The following is an 18026-nucleotide window of genomic DNA, read 5'->3' as shown; positions in this document are numbered from 1 at the left end:
TCGGAGCTCTACGGGAGATGTTTCATATCCCGGGATGCAAAAAGGAGTGCTACACGAGGACTTCCAAGGGGGTCACCCATCCTAGTACTACTCTGGCCCAAGCACGCTTAACTTCGGTGTTTTGATGGGATCCGGTGATTTAGTGCTGGCATTATCGCACCCGTTTCGCATGCTTCGTCCCTCGCCTATGTGCACGTCGCGGTCGGCGCATCAACGTCCGGAGCCTCTTGCCCGTCACGAAGCCGTCGGCGCTTTCTCGAACGTTCACGAAATCCCTATTGCAAGCTCCCTCCGAGCCTTAGCCCGACGACTGCGTATCGGTCACGGCAAGCGCGTGCCGAAACCATCGGCACTTTCTAGAACGATCTCGGAATCGCTATTGCGACCCCAATCCGGAAAGCTCTCTCCGAGCACCTCGATACTGACTGCGTAGCGGTCACAGCAAATTTCCCGCCCCAAAATAATCGTCTCGGAGCTCTACGGGAGATGTTTCGTATCCCGGGATGCAAAAAGGAGTGCAACACGAGGACTTCCTAGGGGGTCACCCATCCTAGTACTACTCTGGCTCACGCACGCTTAACTTCGGTGTTTTGATGGGATCCGGTGATTTAGTGCTGGCATTATCGCACCCGTTTCGCATGCTTCGTCCCTCGCCTATGTGAACGTCGCGGTCGGTGCATCAACGTCAGGAGCCTCTTACCCGTCACGAAACCGTCGACGCTTTCTCGAACGTTCACGAAATCCCTATTGCAAGCTCTCTCCGAGCCCTAGCCCGACGACTGCGTATCGGTCATGGCAAGCGCGTGCAGAAATCATCGGCACTTTCTAAAACGAACTCAGAATTGCTATTGCGACCCCAATCCAGAAAGCTCTCTCCGAGCCCCTCGATACTGACTGCATAGCAGTCAAAGCAAATTTCCAGCCCCAAAACAAACGTCTCGAAGCTCTACGAGAGATGTTTCATATCCCGGGATGCAAAAAGGAGTGCAACACGAGGACTTCCCAGGGGGTCACCCATCCTAGTTCGACTCTGGCCCAAGCTCGCTTAACTTCGGAGTTTTGATGGGATCCGGTGATTTAGTGCTGGCATTATCACACCCGTTTCGCGAGCTTCGTCCCTCGCCTATGTGCACGTCGCGGTCGGCGCATCAATTTCCGGAACCTTTTGCCCGTCACGAAACCGTCGACGCTTTCTCGAACGTTCACGAAATCCCTATTGCAAGCTCTCTCCAAGCCCTAGCTCGACGACTGCGTATCGGTCACGGCAAGCGCGTGCTGAAACCATCGGCACTTTCTAGAACGATCTCGGAATCGCTATTGCGACCCCAATCCGGAATGCTCTCTCCGAGCCCCTCGATACTGACAGCGTAGCGGTCAAAGCAAATTTCCATTACCCAAAACAAACGTCTCGGAGCTCTACGGGAGATGTTTCGTATCCCGGGATGCAAAAAGGAGTGCAACACGAGGACTTCCCAGGGGGTCACCCATCCTAGTACTACTCTCTCTAAATCACGCTTAACTTCGGAGTTCCGATGGGATCCGGTGCTTTAGTGCTGGCATTATCGCACCCTTTTCGCGTGCTTCGTCCCTCGCTGATGTGCACGTTGCGGCCGGCGCATCAACGTCCGGAGCCTCTTGCCGTCACAAAACCGTCGGCGCTTTCTCGAACGTTCACGAAATCCCTATTGCAAGCTCTCTCCGAGCCCTAGCCCAACGACTGCGTATCGGTCACGGCAAGCGCGCGTCGAAACCATCGGCACTTTCTAGAACGATCTCGGAATCGCTATTGCGACCCCAATCCGGAAAGCTCTCTCCGAGCCCCACGATACTAACTGCGTAGCGGTCACGGCAAAATCCGATCCCCAAAACAATCGTCTCGGAGTTCTACGGGAAATGTTTCGTATCTCGGGACGCAAAAAGGAGTGCAACATGAGGACTTCCCAGGGGGTCACCCATCCTAGTACTACTCTCTCTAAATCACGCTTAACTTCAGAGTTCTGATGGGATCCGGTGCTTTAGTGCTAGCATTATCGCACCCTTTTCGCGTGCTTCGTCCCTCGCCGATGTGCACGTCGCGGCGGCGCATCAACGTCCGGAGCCTCTTGCCCGTCACGAAACCATCGGCGCTTTCTCGAACGTTCACGAAATCTCTGTTGCAAGATCTCTCCGAGCCCTAGCCCAATGACTGCGTATCGGTCAAGGCAAGCGCGCGTCGAAACCATCGGCACTTTCTAGAACGATCTCGGAATCGCTATGGTGACCCCAATCCAGAAAGCTCTCCGAGCCCCTCGATACTGACTGCGTAGCGGTCAAAGCAAATTTCCAGCCCCAAAATAAACGTCTCGGAGCTCTACGGGAGATGTTTCGTATCCCGGGATGCAAAAAGAAGTGCAACACGAGGACTTCCCAGGGGGTCACCCATCCTAGTTCTACTCTGGTCAAAGCACGCTTAACTTCGGAGTTTTGATGGGATCCGGTGATTTAGTGCTGGCATTATCGCACCCGTTTCGCGAGCTTCGTCCCTCGCCTATGTGCACGTCGCTGTCGGCGCATCAACGTCCGGAGCCTCTTGCCCGTCACGAAACCGTCGGCGCTTTCTCGAACGTTCACGAAATCCCTATTGCAAACTCTCTCCAAGCCCTTGCCCGACGACTGCGTATCGGTCACGGCAAGCGCGTGCCGAAACCATCGGCACTTTCTAGAACGATCTCGGAATCGCTATTGCGACCCCAATCCGGAAAGCTCTCTCCGAGACCCTCGATACTGACTGCGTAGCGGTCACAGCAAATTTCCAACCCCAAAATAATCGTCTCGGAGCTCTACGGGAGATGTTTCGTATCCCGGGATGCAAAAAGGAGTGCAACACGAGGACTTCCCAGGGGGTCACCCATCCTAGTACTACTCTGGTCCAAGCACGCTTAACTTCGGTGTTTTGATGGGATCCGGTGATTTAGTGCTGGCATTATCGCACCCGTTTCGCATGCTTCGTCCCTCGCCTATGTGAACGTCGCGGTCGGTGCATCAACGTCAGGAGCCTCTTACCCGTCACGAAACCGTCGACGCTTTCTCGAACGTTCACGAAATCCTTATTGAAAGCTCTCTCCGAGCCCTAGCCCGACGACTGCGTATCGGTCACGGCAAACGCGTGCAGAAACCATCGGCACTTTCTAGAACGAACTCAGAATTGCTATTGCGACCCCAATCCGGAAAGCTCTCTCCGAGCCCCTCGATACTGACTGCGTAGCTGTCAAAGCAAATTTCCAACCGCAAAACAAACGTCTCGAAGCTCTACGGGAGATGTTTCGTATCCCGGGATGCAAAAAGGAGTGCAACACGAGGACTTTCCAGGGGGTCACCCATCCTAGTTCTACTCTGGCCCAAGCACGCTTAACTTCGGTGTTTTGATGGGATCCGGTGATTTAGTGCTGGCATTATCGCACTCGTTTCGCATGCTTCGTCCCTCGCCTATGTGAACGTCGCGGTCGGTGCATCAACGTCAGGAGCCTCTTACCCGTCACGAAACCGTCGACGCTTTCTCGAACGTTCACGAAATCCCTATTGAAAGCTCTCTCCGAGCCGTAGCCCGACGACTGCGTATCGGTCACGGCAAGCGCGTGCAGAAACCATCGGCACATTCTAGAACGAACTCAGAATTGCTATTGCGACACCAATCCGGAAAGCTCTCTCCGAGCCCCTCGATACTGACTGCGTAGCGGTCAAAGCAAATTTCCAGCCCCAAAACAAACGTCTCGAAGCTCTACGGGAGATGTTTCGTATCCCGGGATGCAAAAAGGAGTGCAACACGAGGACTTCCCAGGGGGTCACCCATCCTAGTTCTACTCTGGCCCAAGCACGCTTAACTTCGGAGTTTTGATGGGATCCGGTGATCTAGTGCTGGCATTATCGCACTCGCTTCGCGAGCTTCGTCCCTCGCCTACGTGCACGTCGCGGTCGGCGCATCAACGTCCGGAGCCTCTTGCCCGTCACGAAACCGTCGGCGCTTTCTCAAACGTTCACGAAATCCCTATTGCAAGCTCTCTCCGAGCCCTAGCCCGACGACTGCGTATCGGTCACGGCAAGCTCGTGCAGAAACCATCGGCACTTTCTAGAATGATCTCGGAATCGCTATTGCGACCCCAATCCGGAAAGCTCTCTCCGAGCCCCTCGATACTGACTGCGTAGCGGTCACAGCAAATTTTCAGCCCCAAAATAATCGTCTCGGAGCTCTACGGGAGATGTTTCGTATCCCGGGATGCAAAAAGGAGTGCAACACGAGGACTTCCCAGGGGGTCACCCATCCTAGTACTACTCTGGCCCAAGCACGCTTAACTTCGGTGTTTTGATGGGATCCGGTGATTTAGTGCTGGCATTATCGCACCCGTTTCGCATGCTTCGTCCCTCGCCTATTTGAACGTCGCGGTCGGTGCATCAACGTCAGGAGCCTCTTACCCGTCACGAAACCGTCGACGCTTTCTCGAACGTTCACGAAATCCCTATTGAAAGCTCTCTCCAAGCCCTAGCCCAACGACTGCGTATCGGTCACGGCAAGCGCGTGCAGAAACCATCGGCACTTTCTAGAACGAACTCAGAATTGCTATTGCGACCCCAATCCGGAAAGCTCTCTCCGAGCCCCTCGATACTGACTGCGTAGCGGTCAAAGCAAATTTCCAGCCCCAAAACAAACGTCTCGAAGCTCTACGGGTGATGTTTCGTATCCCGGGATGCAAAAAGGAGTGCAACACGAGGACTTCCCAGGGGGTCACCCATCCTAGTTCTACTCTGGCCAAAGCACGCTTAACTTCGGAGTTTTGATGGGATCCGGTGATCTAGTGCTGGCATTATCGCCCTCGTTTCGCGAGCTTCGTCCCTCGCCTACGTGCACGTCGCGGTCGGTGCATCAACGTCAGGAGCCTCTTACTCGTCACGAAACGGTCGACGCTTTCTCGAACGTTCACGAAATCCCTATTGAAAGCTCTCTCCGAGCCCTAGCCCGACGACTGCGTATCGGTCACGGCAAGCGCGTGCAGAAACCATCGGCACTTTCTAGAACGAACTCAGAATTGCTATTGCGACCCCAATCCGGAAAGCTCTCTCCGAGCCCCTCGATACTGACTGCGTAGCGGTCAAAGCAAATTTCCAGCCGCAAAACAAACGTCTCGAAGCTCTACGGGAGATGTTACGTATCCCGGGATGCAAAAAGGAGTGCAACACGAGGACTTCCCAGGGGGTCACCCATCCTAGTTCTACTCTGGCCCAAGCACGCTTAACTTCGGAGTTTTGATGGCATCCGGTGATCTAGTGCTGGCATTATCGCACCCGTTTCGCGAGCTTCGTCCCTCGCCTATGTGCACATCGCGGTCGGCGCATCAACGTCCGGAGCCTCTTGCCCGTCACGAAACCGTGGGCGCTTTCTCGAACGTTCACGAAATCCCTATTGCAAGCTCTCTCCTAGCCCTAGCCCGACAATTGCGTATCGGCCACGGCAAGCGCGTGACGAAACCATCGACACTTTCTAGAACGATCTCGGAATCGCTATTGCGACCCCAATCTGGAAAGCTCTCTCCGAGCCCCTCGATACTGACTGCATAGCGGTCACAGCAAATTTCCAGCCCCAAAATAATCGTCTCGGAGCTCTACGTGAGATGTTTCGTATCCCGGGATGCAAAAAGGAGTGCAACACGAGGACTTCCCAGGGGGTCACCCATCCTAGTACTACTCTGGCCCAAGCACGCTTAACTTCGGTGTTTTGATGGGATCCGGTGATTTAGTGCTGGCATTATCGCACCCGTTTCGCATGCTTCGTCCCTCGCCTATTTGAACGTCGCGGTCGGTGCATCAACGTCAGGAGCCTCTTACCCGTCACGAAACCGTCGACGCTTTCTCGAACGTTCACGAAATCCCTATTGAAAGCTCTCTCCAAGCCCTAGCCCAACGACTGCGTATCGGTCACGGCAAGCGCGTGCAGAAACCATCGGCACTTTCTAGAACGAACTCAGAATTGCTATTGCGACCCCAATCCGGAAAGCTCTCTCCGAGCCCCTCGATACTGACTGCGTAGCGGTCAAAGCAAATTTCCAGCCCCAAAACAAACGTCTCGAAGCTCTACGGGAGATGTTTCGTATCCCGGGATGCAAAAAGGAGTGCAACACGAGGACTTCCCAGGGGGTCACCCATCCTAGTTCTACTCTGGCCCAAGCACGCTTAACTTCGGAGTTTTGATGGGATCCGGTGATCTAGTGCTGGCATTATCGCACTCGTTTCGCGAGCTTCGTCCCTCGCCTACGTGCACGTCGCGGTCGGCGCATCAACGTCCGGAGCCTCTTGCCCGTCACGAAACCGTCGGCGCTTTCTCAAACGTTCACGAAATCCCTATTGCAAGCTCTCTCCGAGCCCTAGCCCGACGACTGCGTATCGGTCACGGCAAGCTCGTGCAGAAACCATCGGCACTTTCTAGAATGATCTCGGAATCGCTATTGCGACCCCAATCCGGAAAGCTCTCTCCGAGCCCCTCGATACTGACTGCGTAGCGGTCACAGCAAATTTTCAGCCCCAAAATAATCGTCTCGGAGCTCTACGGGAGATGTTTCGTATCCCGGGATGCAAAAAGGAGTGCAACACGAGGACTTCCCAGGGGGTCACCCATCCTAGTACTACTCTGGCCCAAGCACGCTTAACTTCGGTGTTTTGATGGGATCCGGTGATTTAGTGCTGGCATTATCGCACCCGTTTCGCATGCTTCGTCCCTCGCCTATTTGAACGTCGCGGTCGGTGCATCAACGTCAGGAGCCTCTTACCCGTCACGAAACCGTCGACGCTTTCTCGAACGTTCACGAAATCCCTATTGAAAGCTCTCTCCAAGCCCTAGCCCAACGACTGCGTATCGGTCACGGCAAGCGCGTGCAGAAACCATCGGCACTTTCTAGAACGAACTCAGAATTGCTATTGCGACCCCAATCCGGAAAGCTCTCTCCGAGCCCCTCGATACTGACTGCGTAGCGGTCAAAGCAAATTTCCAGCCCCAAAACAAACGTCTCGAAGCTCTACGGGAGATGTTTCGTATCCCGGGATGCAAAAAGGAGTGCAACACGAGGACTTCCCAGGGGGTCACCCATCCTAGTTCTACTCTGGCCCAAGCACGCTTAACTTCGGAGTTTTGATGGGATCCGGTGATCTAGTGCTGGCATTATCGCACTCGTTTCGCGAGCTTCGTCCCTCGCCTACGTGCACGTCGCGGTCGGCGCATCAACGTCCGGAGCCTCTTGCCCGTCACGAAACCGTCGGCGCTTTCTCAAACGTTCACGAAATCCCTATTGCAAGCTCTCTCCGAGCCCTAGCCCGACGACTGCGTATCGGTCACGGCAAGCTCGTGCAGAAACCATCGGCACTTTCTAGAATGATCTCGGAATCGCTATTGCGACCCCAATCCGGAAAGCTCTCTCCGAGCCCCTCGATACTGACTGCGTAGCGGTCACAGCAAATTTCCAGCCCCAAAATAATCGTCTCGGAGCTCTACGGGAGATGTTTCGTATCCCGGGATGCAAAAAGGAGTGCAACACGAGGACTTCCCAGGGGGTCACCCATCCTAGTACTACTCTGGCCCAAGCACGCTTAACTTCGGTGTTTTGATGGGATCCGGTGATTTAGTGCTGGCATTATCGCACCGGTTTCGCATGCTTCGTCCCTCGCCTATGTGAACGTCGCGGTCGGTGCATCAACGTCAGGAGCCTCTTACCCGTCACGAAACCGTCGACGCTTTCTCGAACGTTCACGAAATCCTTATTGAAAGCTCTCTCCGAGCCCTAGCCCGACGACTGCGTATCGGTCACGGCAAGCGCGTGCAAAAACCATCGGCACTTTCTAGAACGAACTCAGAATTGCTATTGCGACCCCAATCCGGAAAGCTCTCTCCGAGCCCCTCGATACTGACTGCGTAGTGGTCAAAGCAAATTTCCAGCCCCAAAACAAACGTCTCGAAGCTCTACGGGAGATGTTTCGTATCTCGGGATGCAAAAAGGAGTGCAACACGAGGACTTCCCAGGGGGTCACCCATCCTAGTTCTACTCTGGCCCAAGCATGCTTAACTTCGGAGTTTTGAAGGGATCCGGTGATTTAGTGCTGGCATTATCGCACCCGTTTTGCGAGCTTCGTCCCTCGCCTATGTGCAAGTCGCAGTCGGCGCATCAACGTCTGGAGCCTCTTGCCCGTCACGAAACCGTCGGCGCTTTCTCGAAATGTCACGAAATCCCTATTGCAAGCTCTCTCCGAGCCCTAGCCCGACGACTATGTATCTGTCCCGGCAAGCGCGTGCCGAAACCATCGGCACTTTCTAGAACGATCTCGGAATCGCTATTGCGACCCCAATCCGGAAAGCTCTCTCTGAGCCCCTCGATACTTACTGCGTAGCGGTCACAGCAAATTTCCAGCCCCAAAACAATCGTCTCGGAGCTCAACGGGAGATGTTTCGTATCCCGGGATGCAAAAAGGAGTGCAACACTAGGACTTCCCAGGAGGTCACCCATCCTAGTTCTACTCTGGCCCAAGCACGCTTAACTTCGGAGTTTTGATGGGATCCGGTGATTTAGTGCTAGCATTATCGCACCCGTTTCGCGAGCTTCGTCCCTCGCCTATGTGCACGTCGCTGTTGGCGCATCAACGTCCGGAGCCTGTTGCCCGTCACGAAACCGTCGGCGCTTTCTCGAACGTTCACGAAATCCCTATTGCAAGCTCTCTCCGAGCCCTAGCCCGACGACTGCGTATCGGCCACGGCAGGCGCGTGCCGAAACCATCGGCACTTTCTAGAACGATCTCGGAATCGCTATTGCGACCCCAATCCGGAAAGCTCTCTCCGAGCCCCTCGATACTGACTGCATAGCGGTCACAGCAAATTTCCAGCCCCAAAATAATCGTCTCGGAGCTCTACGGGAGATGTTTCGTATCCCGGGATGCAAAAAGGAGTGCAACACGAGGACTTCCCAGGGGGTCACCGATCCTAGTACTACTCTGGCCCAAGCACGCTTAACTTCGGTGTTTTGATGGGATCCAGTGATTTAGTGCTGGCATTATCGCACCCGTTTCGCATGCTTCGTCCCTCGCCTATGTGCACGTCGCAGTCGTCGCATCAGCGTCCGGAGCCTCTTGCCCGTCACGAAACCGTCGGCGCTTTCTCGAAATGTCACGAAATCCCTATTGCAAGATCTCTCCGAGCCCTAGCCCGACGACTGCGTACCTGTCCCGGCAAGCGCGTGCCGAAACCATCGGCACTTTCTAGAACGATCTCGGAATCGCTATTGCGACCCCAATCCGGAAAGCTCTCTCTGAGCCCCTCGATACTTATTGCGTAGCGGTCAAAGCAAATTTCCAGCCCCAAAACAAACGTCTCGAAGCTCTACGGGAGATGTTTCGTATCCCGGGATGCAAAAAGGAGTGCAACACGAGGACTTCCCCGGGGGTCACCCATCCTAGTTCTACTCTGGCCCAAGCATGCTTAACTTCGGAGTTTTGAAGGGATCCGGTGATTTAGTGCTGGCATTATCGCACCCGTTTTGCGAGCTTCGTCCCTCGCCTATGTGCAAGTCGCAGTCGGCGCATCAACGTCTGGAGCCTCTTGCCCGTCACGAAACCATCGGCGCTTTCTCGAAATGTCACGAAATCCCTATTGCAAGCTCTCTCCGAGCCCTAGCCCGACGACTATGTATCTGTCCCGGCAAGCGCGTGCCGAAACCATCGGCACTTTCTAGAACGATCTCGGAATCGCTATTGCGACCCCAATCCGGAAAGCTCTCTCTGAGCCCCTCGATACTTACTGCGTAGCGGTCACAGCAAATTTCCAGCCTCAAAACAATCGTCTCGGAGCTCAACGGGAGATGTTTCGTATCCCGGGATGCAAAAAGGAGTGCAACACGAGGACTTCCCAGGGGGTCACCCATCCTAGTTCTACTCTGGCCCAAGCACGCTTAACTTCGGAGTTTTGATGGGATCCGGTGATTTAGTGCTGGCATTATCGCACCCATTTCGCGAGCTTCGTCCCTCGCCTATGTGCACGTCGCGGTCGGCGCATCAACGTCCGGAGCCTCTTGCCAGTAACGAAACCGTCGGCGCTTTCTCGAACGTTCACGAAATCCCTATTGCAAGCTCTCTCCGAGTCCTAGCCCGACGATTGCGTATCGGTCACGGCAAGCGCGTGCCGAAACCATCGGCACTTTCTTGAACGATCTCGGAATCGCTTTTGCGACCCCAATCCGGAAAGCTCTCTCCGAGCCCCTCGATACTGACTGCGTAGCGGTCACAGCAAATTTCCAGCCCCAAAACAATCGTCTCGGAGCTCTACGGGAGATGTTTCGTATCCCGGGATGCAAAAAGGAGTGCAACACGAGGACTTCCCAGGGGGTCACCCATCCTAGTACTACTCTGGCCCAAGCACGCTTAACTTCGGAGTTCTGATGGGATCCGGTGATTTAGTGCTAGAATTATCGCACCCGTTTCACGTGCTTCGTCCCTCGACTATGTGCACGTCGCGGTCGGCGAATCAACGTCCGGAGCCTCTTGCCCGTCACGAAACCGTCGGCGCTTTCTCGAACGTTCACGAAATCCCTATTGCAAGCTCTCTCCGAGCCCTAGCCCGACGACTGCGTATCGGTCACGTCAAGCGCGTGCCGAAACCATCGGCACTTTCTAGAACGATCTCGGAATCGCTATTGCGACCCCAATCCGGAAAGCTCTCTCCGAGCCCCTCGATACTGACAGCGTAGCGGTCAAAGCAAATTTCCATCCCCAAAACAAACGTCTCGGAGCTCTACGGGAGATGTTTCCTATCCCGGGATGCAAAAAGGAGTGCAACACGAGGACTTCCCAGGGGGTCACCCATCCTAGTTCGACTCTGGCCCAAGCTCGCTTAACTTCGGAGTTTTGATGGGATCCGGTGATTTAGTGCTGGCATTATCACACCCGTTTCGCGTGCTTTGTCACTCGCCTATGTGCACGTCGCGGTCGGCGTACCAACGTCCGGAGCCTCTTGCCCGTCACGAAACCGTCGGCGCTTTCTCGAACGTTCACGAAATCCCTATTGCAAGCTCTCTCCGAGCCCTAGCCCGACGACTGTGTATCAGTCACGGCAAGCGCGTGCCGAAACCATCGGCACTTTCTAGAACGATCTCGGAATCGCTATTGCGACCCCAATCCGGAAATCTCTCTCCTAGCCCCTCGATACTAACAGCGTAGCGGTCAAAGCAAATTTCTAGCCCCAAAACAAACGTCTCGGAGCTCTACGGGAGATGTTTCGTATCCCGGGATGCAAAAAGGAGCGCAACACGAGGACTTCCCAGGGGGTCACCCATCCTAGTTCTACTCTGGCCCAAGCACGCTTAACTTCGGAGTTTTGATGGGATCCGGTGATTTAGTGCTGGCATTATCGCACCCGTTTCGCGAGCTTCGTCCGTCGCCTATGTGCACGTCGCGGTCGGCGTACCAACGTCCGGAGCCTCTTGCCCGTTACGAAACCATCGACGCTTTCTCGAACTTTCACGTAATCCCTATTGCAAGATCTCTCCGAGCCCTAGCCCGACGACTGCGTATCGGTCACGGCAAGCGCGTGCCGAAACCATCGGCACTTTCTAGAACGATCTCGGAATCGCTATTGCGACCCCAATCCGGAAATCTCTCTCCGAGCCCCTCGATACTAACAGCGTAGCGGTCAAAGCAAATTTCCAGCCCCAAAACAAACGTCTCGGAGCTCTACGGGAGATGTTTCGTATCCCGGGATGCAAAAAGGAGCGCAACACGAGGACTTCCCAGGGGGTCACCCATCCTAGTTTTACTCTGGCCCAAGCACGCTTAACTTCGGAGTTTTGATGGGATCCGGTGATTTAGTGCTAGCATTATCGCACCCGTTTCGCGAGCTTCGTCCCTCGCCTATGTGCACGTCGCGGTCGGCGCATCAACGTCCGGAGCCTCTTGCCCGTTATGAAACCATCGACGCTTTCTCGAACTTTCACGTAATCCCTATTGCAAGATCTCTCCGAGCCCTAGCCCGACGACTGCATATCGGTCACGGCAAGCGCGTGCCCAAACCATCGGCACTTTCTAGAACGATCTCGGAATCGCTATTGTGACCCCAATCCGGAATGCTCTCTCCGAGCCCCTCGATACTGACTGCGTAGCGGTCACAGCAAATTTCCAGCCCCAAAACAATCGTCTCGGAGCTCTACGGGAGATGTTTCGTATCCCGGGATGCAAAAAGGAGTGCAAAACGAGGAATTCCCAGGGGGTCACCCATCCTAGTACTACTCTGGCCCAAGCACGCTTAACTTCGGAGTTCTGATGGGATTCGGTGATTTAGTGTTGGCATTATCGCACCCGTTTCGCGTGCTTCGTCCCTCGCCTTTGTGCACGTCGCGGTCGGCGTATCAACGTCCGGACCCTCTTGCCCGTCACGAAACCGTCGGCGCTTTCTCGAACTTTCACGAAATCCCTATTGCAAGCTCTCTCCGAGCCCTAGCCCGACGACTGCGTATCGGTCACGGCAAGCGCGTGCCGAAACCATCAGCACTTTCTAGAACGATCTCGGAATCGCTATTGCGACCCCAATCCGGAAAGCTCTCTCCGAGCCCCTCGATACTGACAGCGTAGCGGTCAAAGCAAATTTCCATCCCCAAAACAAACGTCTCGGAGCTCTACGGGAGATGGTTCGTATCCCGGGATGCAAAAAGGAGTGCAACACGAGGATTTCCCAAGGGGTCACCCATCCTAGTTTTACTCTGGCCCAAGCACGCTTAACTTCGGAGTTTTGATGGGATCCGATGATTTAGTGCTGGCATTATCGCACCCGTTTCGCGAGCTTCGTCCCTCGCCTATGTGCACGTCGCGGTCGGCGCATCAACGTCCGGAGCCTCTTGCCCGTTACGAAACCATCGACGCTTTCTCGAACTTTCACGTAATCCCTATTGCAAGATCTCTCCGAGCCCTAGCCCGACGACTGCGTATCGGTCATGGAAAGCGCGTGCCGAAACCATCGGCACTTTCTAGAACGATCTCGGAATCGCTATTGCGACCCCAATCCGGAAATCTCTCTCCGAGCCCCTCGATACTAACAGCGTAGCGGTCAAAGCAAATTTCCAGCCCCAAAACAAACGTCTCGGAGCTCTACGGGAGATGTTTCGTATCCCGGGATGCAAAAAGGAGCGCAACATGAGGACTTCCCAGGGGGTCACCCATCCTAGTTTTACTCTGGCCCAAGCACGCTTAACTTCGGAGTTTTGATGGGATCCGGTGATTTAGTGCTAGCATTATCGCACCCGTTTGGCGAGCTTCGTCCCTCGCCTATGTGCACGTCGCGGTCGGCGCATCAACGTCCGGAGCCTCTTGCCCGTTACGAAACCATCGACGCTTTCTCGAACTTTCACGTAATCCCTATTGCAAGATCTCTCCGAGCCCTAGCCCGACGACTGCATATCGGTCACGGCAAGCGCGTGCCCAAACCATCGGCACTTTCTAGAACGATCTCGGAATCGCTATTGTGACCCCAATCCGGAATGCTCTCTCCGAGCCCCTCGATACTGACTGCGTAGCGGTCTCCGCAAATTTCCAGCCCCAAAACAATCGTCTCGGAGCTCTACGGGAGATGTTTCGTATCCCGGGATGCAAAAAGGAGTGCAAAACGAGGAATTCCCTGGGGATCACCCATCCTAGTACTACTCTGGCCCAAGCACGCTTAACTTCGGAGTTCTGATGGGATTCGGTGATTTAGTGTTGGCATTATCGCACCCGTTTCGCGTGCTTCGTCCCTCGCCTTTGTGCACGTCGCGGTCGGCGTATCAACGTCCGGACCCTCTTGCCCGTCACGAAACCGTCGGCGCTTTCTCGAACGTTCATGAAATCCCTATAGCAAGCTCTCTCCGAGCCCTAGCCCGACGACTGCGTATCGGTCACGGCAAGCGAGTGCCGAAACCATCGGCACTTTCTAGAACGATCTCGGAATCGCTTTTGCGACCCCAATTCGGAAAGCTCTCTCCGAGCCCCTCGATACTGACTGCGTAGCGGTCACAGCAAATTTCCGGCCCCAAAACAATCATCTCGGAGCTCTACGGGAGATGTTTCGTATCCCAGGATGCAAAAAGGAGTGCAACACGAGGATTTCCCAAGGGGTCACCCATCCTAGTTCTACTCTAGCCCAAGCACGCTTAACTTCGGAGTTGTGATGGGATCCGATGATTTAGTGCTGGCATTATCGCACCCGTTTCTCGTGCTTTGTCACTCGCCTATGTGCACGTCGCGGTCGGCGTACCAACGTCCGTAGCCTCTTGCCCGTCACGAAACCGTCGGCGCTTTCTCGAACGTTCACGAAATCCCTATTGCAAGCTCTCTCCGAGCCCTAGCCCGACGACTGCGTATCGGTCACGGCAAGCGTGTGCCGAAACCATCGGCACTTTCTAGAACGATCTCGGAATCGCTATTGCGACCCCAATCCGGAAATCTCTCTCCGAGCCCCTCGATACTAACAGCGTAGCGGTCAAAGCAAATTTCCAGCCCCAAAACAAACGTCTCGGAGCTCTACGGGAGATGTTTCGTATCCCGGGATGCAAAAAGGAGCGCAACACGAGGACTTCCCAGGGGGTCACCCATCCTAGTTCTACTCTGGCCCAAGCACGCTTAACTTCGGAGGTTTGATGGGATCCGGTGATTTAGTGCTGGCATTATCGCACCCGTTTCGCGAGCTTCGTCCGTCGCCTATGTGCACGTCGCGGTCGGCGCATCAATTTCCGGAACCTCTTGCCCGTCACGAAACCGTCGGCGCTTTCTCGAACGTTCACGAAATCCCTATTGCAAGCTCTCTCCGAGCCCTAGCCCGACGACTGCGTATCGGTCACGGCAAGCGTGTGCCGAAACCATCGGCACTTTCTAGAACGATCTCGGAATCGCTTTTGCGACCCCAATTCGGAAAGCTCTCTTCGAGCCCCTCGATATTGACAGCGTAGCGGTAACAGCAAATTTCCGGCCCCAAAACAATAATCTCGGAGCTCTACGGGAGATGTTTCGTATCTCGGGATGCAAAAAGGAGTGCAACACGAGGATTTCCCAAGGGGTCCCCCATCCTAGTTCTACTCTGGCCCAAGCACGCTTAACTTCGGAGTTTTGATGGGATCCGGTGATTTAGTGCTGGCATTATCGCACCCGTTTCGCGTGCTTTGTCACTCACCTATGTGCACGTCGCGGTCGGCTTACCAACGTCCGGAGCCTCTTGCCCGTCACGAAACCGTCGGCGCTTTCTCGAACGTTCACGAAATCCCTATTGCAAGCTCTCTCCGAGCCCTAGCCCGACAACTGCGTATCGGTCACGGCAAGCGCGTGCCGAAACCATCGGCACTTTCTAGAACGATCTCGGAATCGCTATTGCGACCCCAATCCGGAAATCTCTCTCCGAGCCCCTCGATACTAACAGCGTAGCGGTCAAAGCAAATTTCCAGCCCCAAAACAAACATCTCGGAGCTCTACGGGAGATGTTTCGTATCCCGGGATGCAAAAAGGAGCGCAACACGAGGACTTCCCAGGGGGTCACCCATCCTAGATTTACTCTGGCCCAAGCACGCTTAACTTCGGAGTTTTGATGGGATCCGGTGATTTAGTGCTGGCATTATCGCACCCATTTCGCGAGCTTCGTCCCTCGCCTATGTGCACGTCGCGGTCGGCGCATCAACGTCCGGAGCCTCTTGCCCGTTACGAAACCATCGACGCTTTCTCGAACTTTCACGTAATCCCTATTGCAAGATCTCTCCGAGCCCTAGCCCGACGACTGCGTATCGGTCATGGCAAGCGCGTGCCGAAACCATCGGCACTTTCTAGAACGATCTCGGAATCGCTATTGCGACCCCAATCCGGAAATCTCTCTCCGAGCCCCTCGATACTAACAGCGTAGCGGTCAAAGCAAATTTCCAGCCCCAAAACAAACGTCTCGGAGCTCTACGGGAGATGTTTCGTATCCCGGGATGCAAAAAGGAGCGCAACATGAGGACTTCCCAGGGGGTCACCCATCCTAGTTTTACTCTGGCCCAAGCACGCTTAACTTCGGAGTTTTGATGGGATCCGGTGATTTAGTGCTAGCATTATGTTAGAACCCTTGCAGATTCTAAACTTGGGGTTGATCTCTTTAGGGGATCGGCCTCCTTGGAACTCTATAGGGGTTCCTCCCTCCAAGTTGCTGCTCAAAGGCTGCATAAAAAATTCATCTATTGCTTGAGAAAAGAGGAGGAATACATGGCTATTTATAGGGCTTCTAAACCCGAACTCCTAATAGGACTCCTACTTAAGACTCTTACTTCTAACCAACTCCTAATAGGACTCCTACTCAAGACTCCTATTCCCTTACAACTCCTAATTCTTCTCTAAGAAAAAACCTCCTACATGAATGTCCCTCTCAATTAGGACTCTCCTAACTAGAGTCCTAACAGAATGTCCCTCTCAATTAGGACTCTCCTAGCTAGAGTCCTAACAGAATGTCCCTCTCAATTAGGACTCTCCTAGCTAAAGTCCTAACAGTTTTACATGAATGTCCCTCTCAATTAGGACTCTCCTAGCTAGAGTCCTAACATTTTTACATGAATGTCCCTCTCAATTAGGACTCTCCAAGCTAGAGTCCTAACAGACCCGCCCTCTTCAAATCAGCCTTGTCCTCGAGGCTGATGATTCATGAATTCTGGGAATTTGATCTTCAAGTCGTCATAGTTCTCCCAAGTGGCATCTTCTTTTGGTAGGTTCGCCCACTGTATTAGCACTTCATTAGTGGGTCGTCGTCGTCGAGTCACGATCCGTCGATCAATAATGGCACTTGGCTGGGTCTGGAGTTCTCTTTGGGTAGTCATATTTGGTGGGTGGCTTTGGGCTGTCTCCAAGCACCTGTTTAAAACTTCCGGTTGGCTGTTGGTTTGTGGGTGATATGTCGTACTCCTTTTCAATTTAGTACCCTGCATATAGAATAACTTTGTCCAAAATCTGCTATTGAAGATGCAAGTAGAATTTGTCACAAGCACAATGCGTCCCTTATAGTGTAATTCTTTTGAGTCCCAATTGTAATGAGCCATGGGACTTGGTGCTTCCTCCAATTTTTTTATAATCTTACTAGTATCTGAATCTTCTTGCCATTCCATCTTAATATCCTCAAGGAAGTCGCTGGTCGGAAGTGAAACGGTAGAAACTTCAACTTGCTCGGGTAGCTGCGAAAGCGCATCTGCAAGAACATTCTCTTTCCCCTTTTTGTAAGTTATTTCAAAATCAAATCCAAGAAGTTTTGTTACCCATTTTTGCTGCTCGGGGGAAGATATCTTATGTTCCAAGAGATATTTTAGGCTTTTATGGTCGGTCTTGATTTGAAAGTATCGCCTGATCAAGTACAATCTCCACCTCGTTGCTGCACGCACAATGGCGAGCATCTCCTTATCATATGTTGACATATTTTGATCGGAGGGAGAGAATGCCTTGCTAGTGTATGCGAGTGGTCGACCATCTTGCATGAGAATGGCTCCAATTCTGACTCCAGATGTGTCGGCCTCAATAATGAAGGGTCGGTTGAAATCTGGTAGTGTTAGCACCGGCGTCGTCGTCATGGCTGCCTTAAGTTTGTCGAAGGCAGTGGAGGCTCTGTCCAACCATTGGAAGACATTTTTTTCTAGTAAGGAAGTAAGTGGTGCACTGATCTTTCCATAGTTTTTCACGAACTTGCGGTAGTAGCCTGTTAAACCCAGAAAGCCATGTAGCAATTTTATGTTTCTCGAGGTCGGCCAGTTTTGCATTGCTCCAATTTTGAAGGGGTCCACTGCCACACCTTCCTCTGATATGATATGCCCAAGATATTCCACCTTTTGTTGCAGAAAGCAAAAATTCGTGGTTGTTGTGTGTTCAAAAGGTGGTTTTCCGTATGTCTTCTTCGCATGCTCGTATTTGATGATACCCGGATCAAAGGTCCAGCTTTGTAAAGATTTGTGCTCCCTTTCATCTAGCAATTCATCTACTATTGGAATAAAGTATTTGTCCTTGATGAT

At 53.5% G+C, this 18026-nt stretch overlaps 18 non-coding genes and 16 pseudogenes across 18 annotated transcripts; all 34 read right to left on the bottom strand.

Annotated features, from left to right (window-relative positions):
• Positions 1-43: 43 nt before the first annotated feature.
• LOC135601694 (5S ribosomal RNA) lies at positions 44-162 on the bottom strand (annotated as a pseudogene).
• A 350-nt stretch (positions 163-512) lies between these two features.
• On the bottom strand, positions 513-631 carry LOC135602444 (5S ribosomal RNA; annotated as a pseudogene).
• A 350-nt stretch (positions 632-981) lies between these two features.
• Positions 982-1100, bottom strand: LOC135602519 (5S ribosomal RNA; annotated as a pseudogene).
• Positions 1101-1451: 351 nt separating this feature from the next.
• LOC135601276 (5S ribosomal RNA) lies at positions 1452-1570 on the bottom strand. Its single transcript, XR_010483574.1, has one exon. It is a non-coding gene; the product is annotated as a 5S ribosomal RNA (ribosomal RNA).
• Positions 1571-1919: 349 nt separating this feature from the next.
• LOC135601285 (5S ribosomal RNA) lies at positions 1920-2038 on the bottom strand. The gene has a single exon (XR_010483583.1). It is a non-coding gene; the product is annotated as a 5S ribosomal RNA (ribosomal RNA).
• A 347-nt stretch (positions 2039-2385) lies between these two features.
• Positions 2386-2504, bottom strand: LOC135602774 (5S ribosomal RNA; annotated as a pseudogene).
• A 350-nt stretch (positions 2505-2854) lies between these two features.
• Positions 2855-2973, bottom strand: LOC135600435 (5S ribosomal RNA). The gene has a single exon (XR_010482756.1). It is a non-coding gene; the product is annotated as a 5S ribosomal RNA (ribosomal RNA).
• Positions 2974-3323: 350 nt separating this feature from the next.
• Positions 3324-3442, bottom strand: LOC135602526 (5S ribosomal RNA; annotated as a pseudogene).
• A 350-nt stretch (positions 3443-3792) lies between these two features.
• LOC135600537 (5S ribosomal RNA) lies at positions 3793-3911 on the bottom strand. The gene has a single exon (XR_010482857.1). It is a non-coding gene; the product is annotated as a 5S ribosomal RNA (ribosomal RNA).
• Positions 3912-4261: 350 nt separating this feature from the next.
• On the bottom strand, positions 4262-4380 carry LOC135599912 (5S ribosomal RNA). Its single transcript, XR_010482251.1, has one exon. It is a non-coding gene; the product is annotated as a 5S ribosomal RNA (ribosomal RNA).
• A 350-nt stretch (positions 4381-4730) lies between these two features.
• On the bottom strand, positions 4731-4849 carry LOC135602870 (5S ribosomal RNA; annotated as a pseudogene).
• Positions 4850-5199: 350 nt separating this feature from the next.
• Positions 5200-5318, bottom strand: LOC135601401 (5S ribosomal RNA). The gene has a single exon (XR_010483695.1). It is a non-coding gene; the product is annotated as a 5S ribosomal RNA (ribosomal RNA).
• A 350-nt stretch (positions 5319-5668) lies between these two features.
• LOC135599910 (5S ribosomal RNA) lies at positions 5669-5787 on the bottom strand. The gene has a single exon (XR_010482249.1). It is a non-coding gene; the product is annotated as a 5S ribosomal RNA (ribosomal RNA).
• Positions 5788-6137: 350 nt separating this feature from the next.
• On the bottom strand, positions 6138-6256 carry LOC135600536 (5S ribosomal RNA). Its single transcript, XR_010482856.1, has one exon. It is a non-coding gene; the product is annotated as a 5S ribosomal RNA (ribosomal RNA).
• A 350-nt stretch (positions 6257-6606) lies between these two features.
• Positions 6607-6725, bottom strand: LOC135599909 (5S ribosomal RNA). The gene has a single exon (XR_010482248.1). It is a non-coding gene; the product is annotated as a 5S ribosomal RNA (ribosomal RNA).
• Positions 6726-7075: 350 nt separating this feature from the next.
• LOC135600535 (5S ribosomal RNA) lies at positions 7076-7194 on the bottom strand. Its single transcript, XR_010482855.1, has one exon. It is a non-coding gene; the product is annotated as a 5S ribosomal RNA (ribosomal RNA).
• Positions 7195-7544: 350 nt separating this feature from the next.
• LOC135600791 (5S ribosomal RNA) lies at positions 7545-7663 on the bottom strand. The gene has a single exon (XR_010483105.1). It is a non-coding gene; the product is annotated as a 5S ribosomal RNA (ribosomal RNA).
• Positions 7664-8013: 350 nt separating this feature from the next.
• Positions 8014-8132, bottom strand: LOC135601950 (5S ribosomal RNA; annotated as a pseudogene).
• Positions 8133-8482: 350 nt separating this feature from the next.
• LOC135600418 (5S ribosomal RNA) lies at positions 8483-8601 on the bottom strand. Its single transcript, XR_010482740.1, has one exon. It is a non-coding gene; the product is annotated as a 5S ribosomal RNA (ribosomal RNA).
• Positions 8602-8951: 350 nt separating this feature from the next.
• On the bottom strand, positions 8952-9070 carry LOC135602189 (5S ribosomal RNA; annotated as a pseudogene).
• Positions 9071-9420: 350 nt separating this feature from the next.
• Positions 9421-9539, bottom strand: LOC135602687 (5S ribosomal RNA; annotated as a pseudogene).
• A 350-nt stretch (positions 9540-9889) lies between these two features.
• Positions 9890-10008, bottom strand: LOC135600250 (5S ribosomal RNA). The gene has a single exon (XR_010482576.1). It is a non-coding gene; the product is annotated as a 5S ribosomal RNA (ribosomal RNA).
• A 350-nt stretch (positions 10009-10358) lies between these two features.
• On the bottom strand, positions 10359-10477 carry LOC135599257 (5S ribosomal RNA). The gene has a single exon (XR_010481870.1). It is a non-coding gene; the product is annotated as a 5S ribosomal RNA (ribosomal RNA).
• A 350-nt stretch (positions 10478-10827) lies between these two features.
• LOC135602518 (5S ribosomal RNA) lies at positions 10828-10946 on the bottom strand (annotated as a pseudogene).
• A 350-nt stretch (positions 10947-11296) lies between these two features.
• Positions 11297-11415, bottom strand: LOC135600653 (5S ribosomal RNA). Its single transcript, XR_010482971.1, has one exon. It is a non-coding gene; the product is annotated as a 5S ribosomal RNA (ribosomal RNA).
• Positions 11416-11765: 350 nt separating this feature from the next.
• Positions 11766-11884, bottom strand: LOC135602452 (5S ribosomal RNA; annotated as a pseudogene).
• A 350-nt stretch (positions 11885-12234) lies between these two features.
• LOC135600421 (5S ribosomal RNA) lies at positions 12235-12353 on the bottom strand. Its single transcript, XR_010482743.1, has one exon. It is a non-coding gene; the product is annotated as a 5S ribosomal RNA (ribosomal RNA).
• A 350-nt stretch (positions 12354-12703) lies between these two features.
• Positions 12704-12822, bottom strand: LOC135602515 (5S ribosomal RNA; annotated as a pseudogene).
• A 350-nt stretch (positions 12823-13172) lies between these two features.
• LOC135603670 (5S ribosomal RNA) lies at positions 13173-13291 on the bottom strand (annotated as a pseudogene).
• Positions 13292-13641: 350 nt separating this feature from the next.
• LOC135601803 (5S ribosomal RNA) lies at positions 13642-13760 on the bottom strand (annotated as a pseudogene).
• Positions 13761-14110: 350 nt separating this feature from the next.
• LOC135602086 (5S ribosomal RNA) lies at positions 14111-14229 on the bottom strand (annotated as a pseudogene).
• A 350-nt stretch (positions 14230-14579) lies between these two features.
• On the bottom strand, positions 14580-14698 carry LOC135601291 (5S ribosomal RNA). The gene has a single exon (XR_010483588.1). It is a non-coding gene; the product is annotated as a 5S ribosomal RNA (ribosomal RNA).
• A 350-nt stretch (positions 14699-15048) lies between these two features.
• LOC135600882 (5S ribosomal RNA) lies at positions 15049-15167 on the bottom strand. The gene has a single exon (XR_010483193.1). It is a non-coding gene; the product is annotated as a 5S ribosomal RNA (ribosomal RNA).
• Positions 15168-15517: 350 nt separating this feature from the next.
• On the bottom strand, positions 15518-15636 carry LOC135602796 (5S ribosomal RNA; annotated as a pseudogene).
• Between the last annotated feature and the right edge of the window lie 2390 nt (positions 15637-18026).

This window comes from Musa acuminata, chromosome BXJ2-1 (genome assembly GCF_036884655.1).
Source record: "Musa acuminata AAA Group cultivar baxijiao chromosome BXJ2-1, Cavendish_Baxijiao_AAA, whole genome shotgun sequence".
NCBI lineage: Eukaryota > Viridiplantae > Streptophyta > Magnoliopsida > Zingiberales > Musaceae > Musa > Musa acuminata.
The sequence above is the reverse complement of the archived record's forward strand: the minus strand, read 5'-3'. Positions and strand labels throughout refer to the sequence as shown.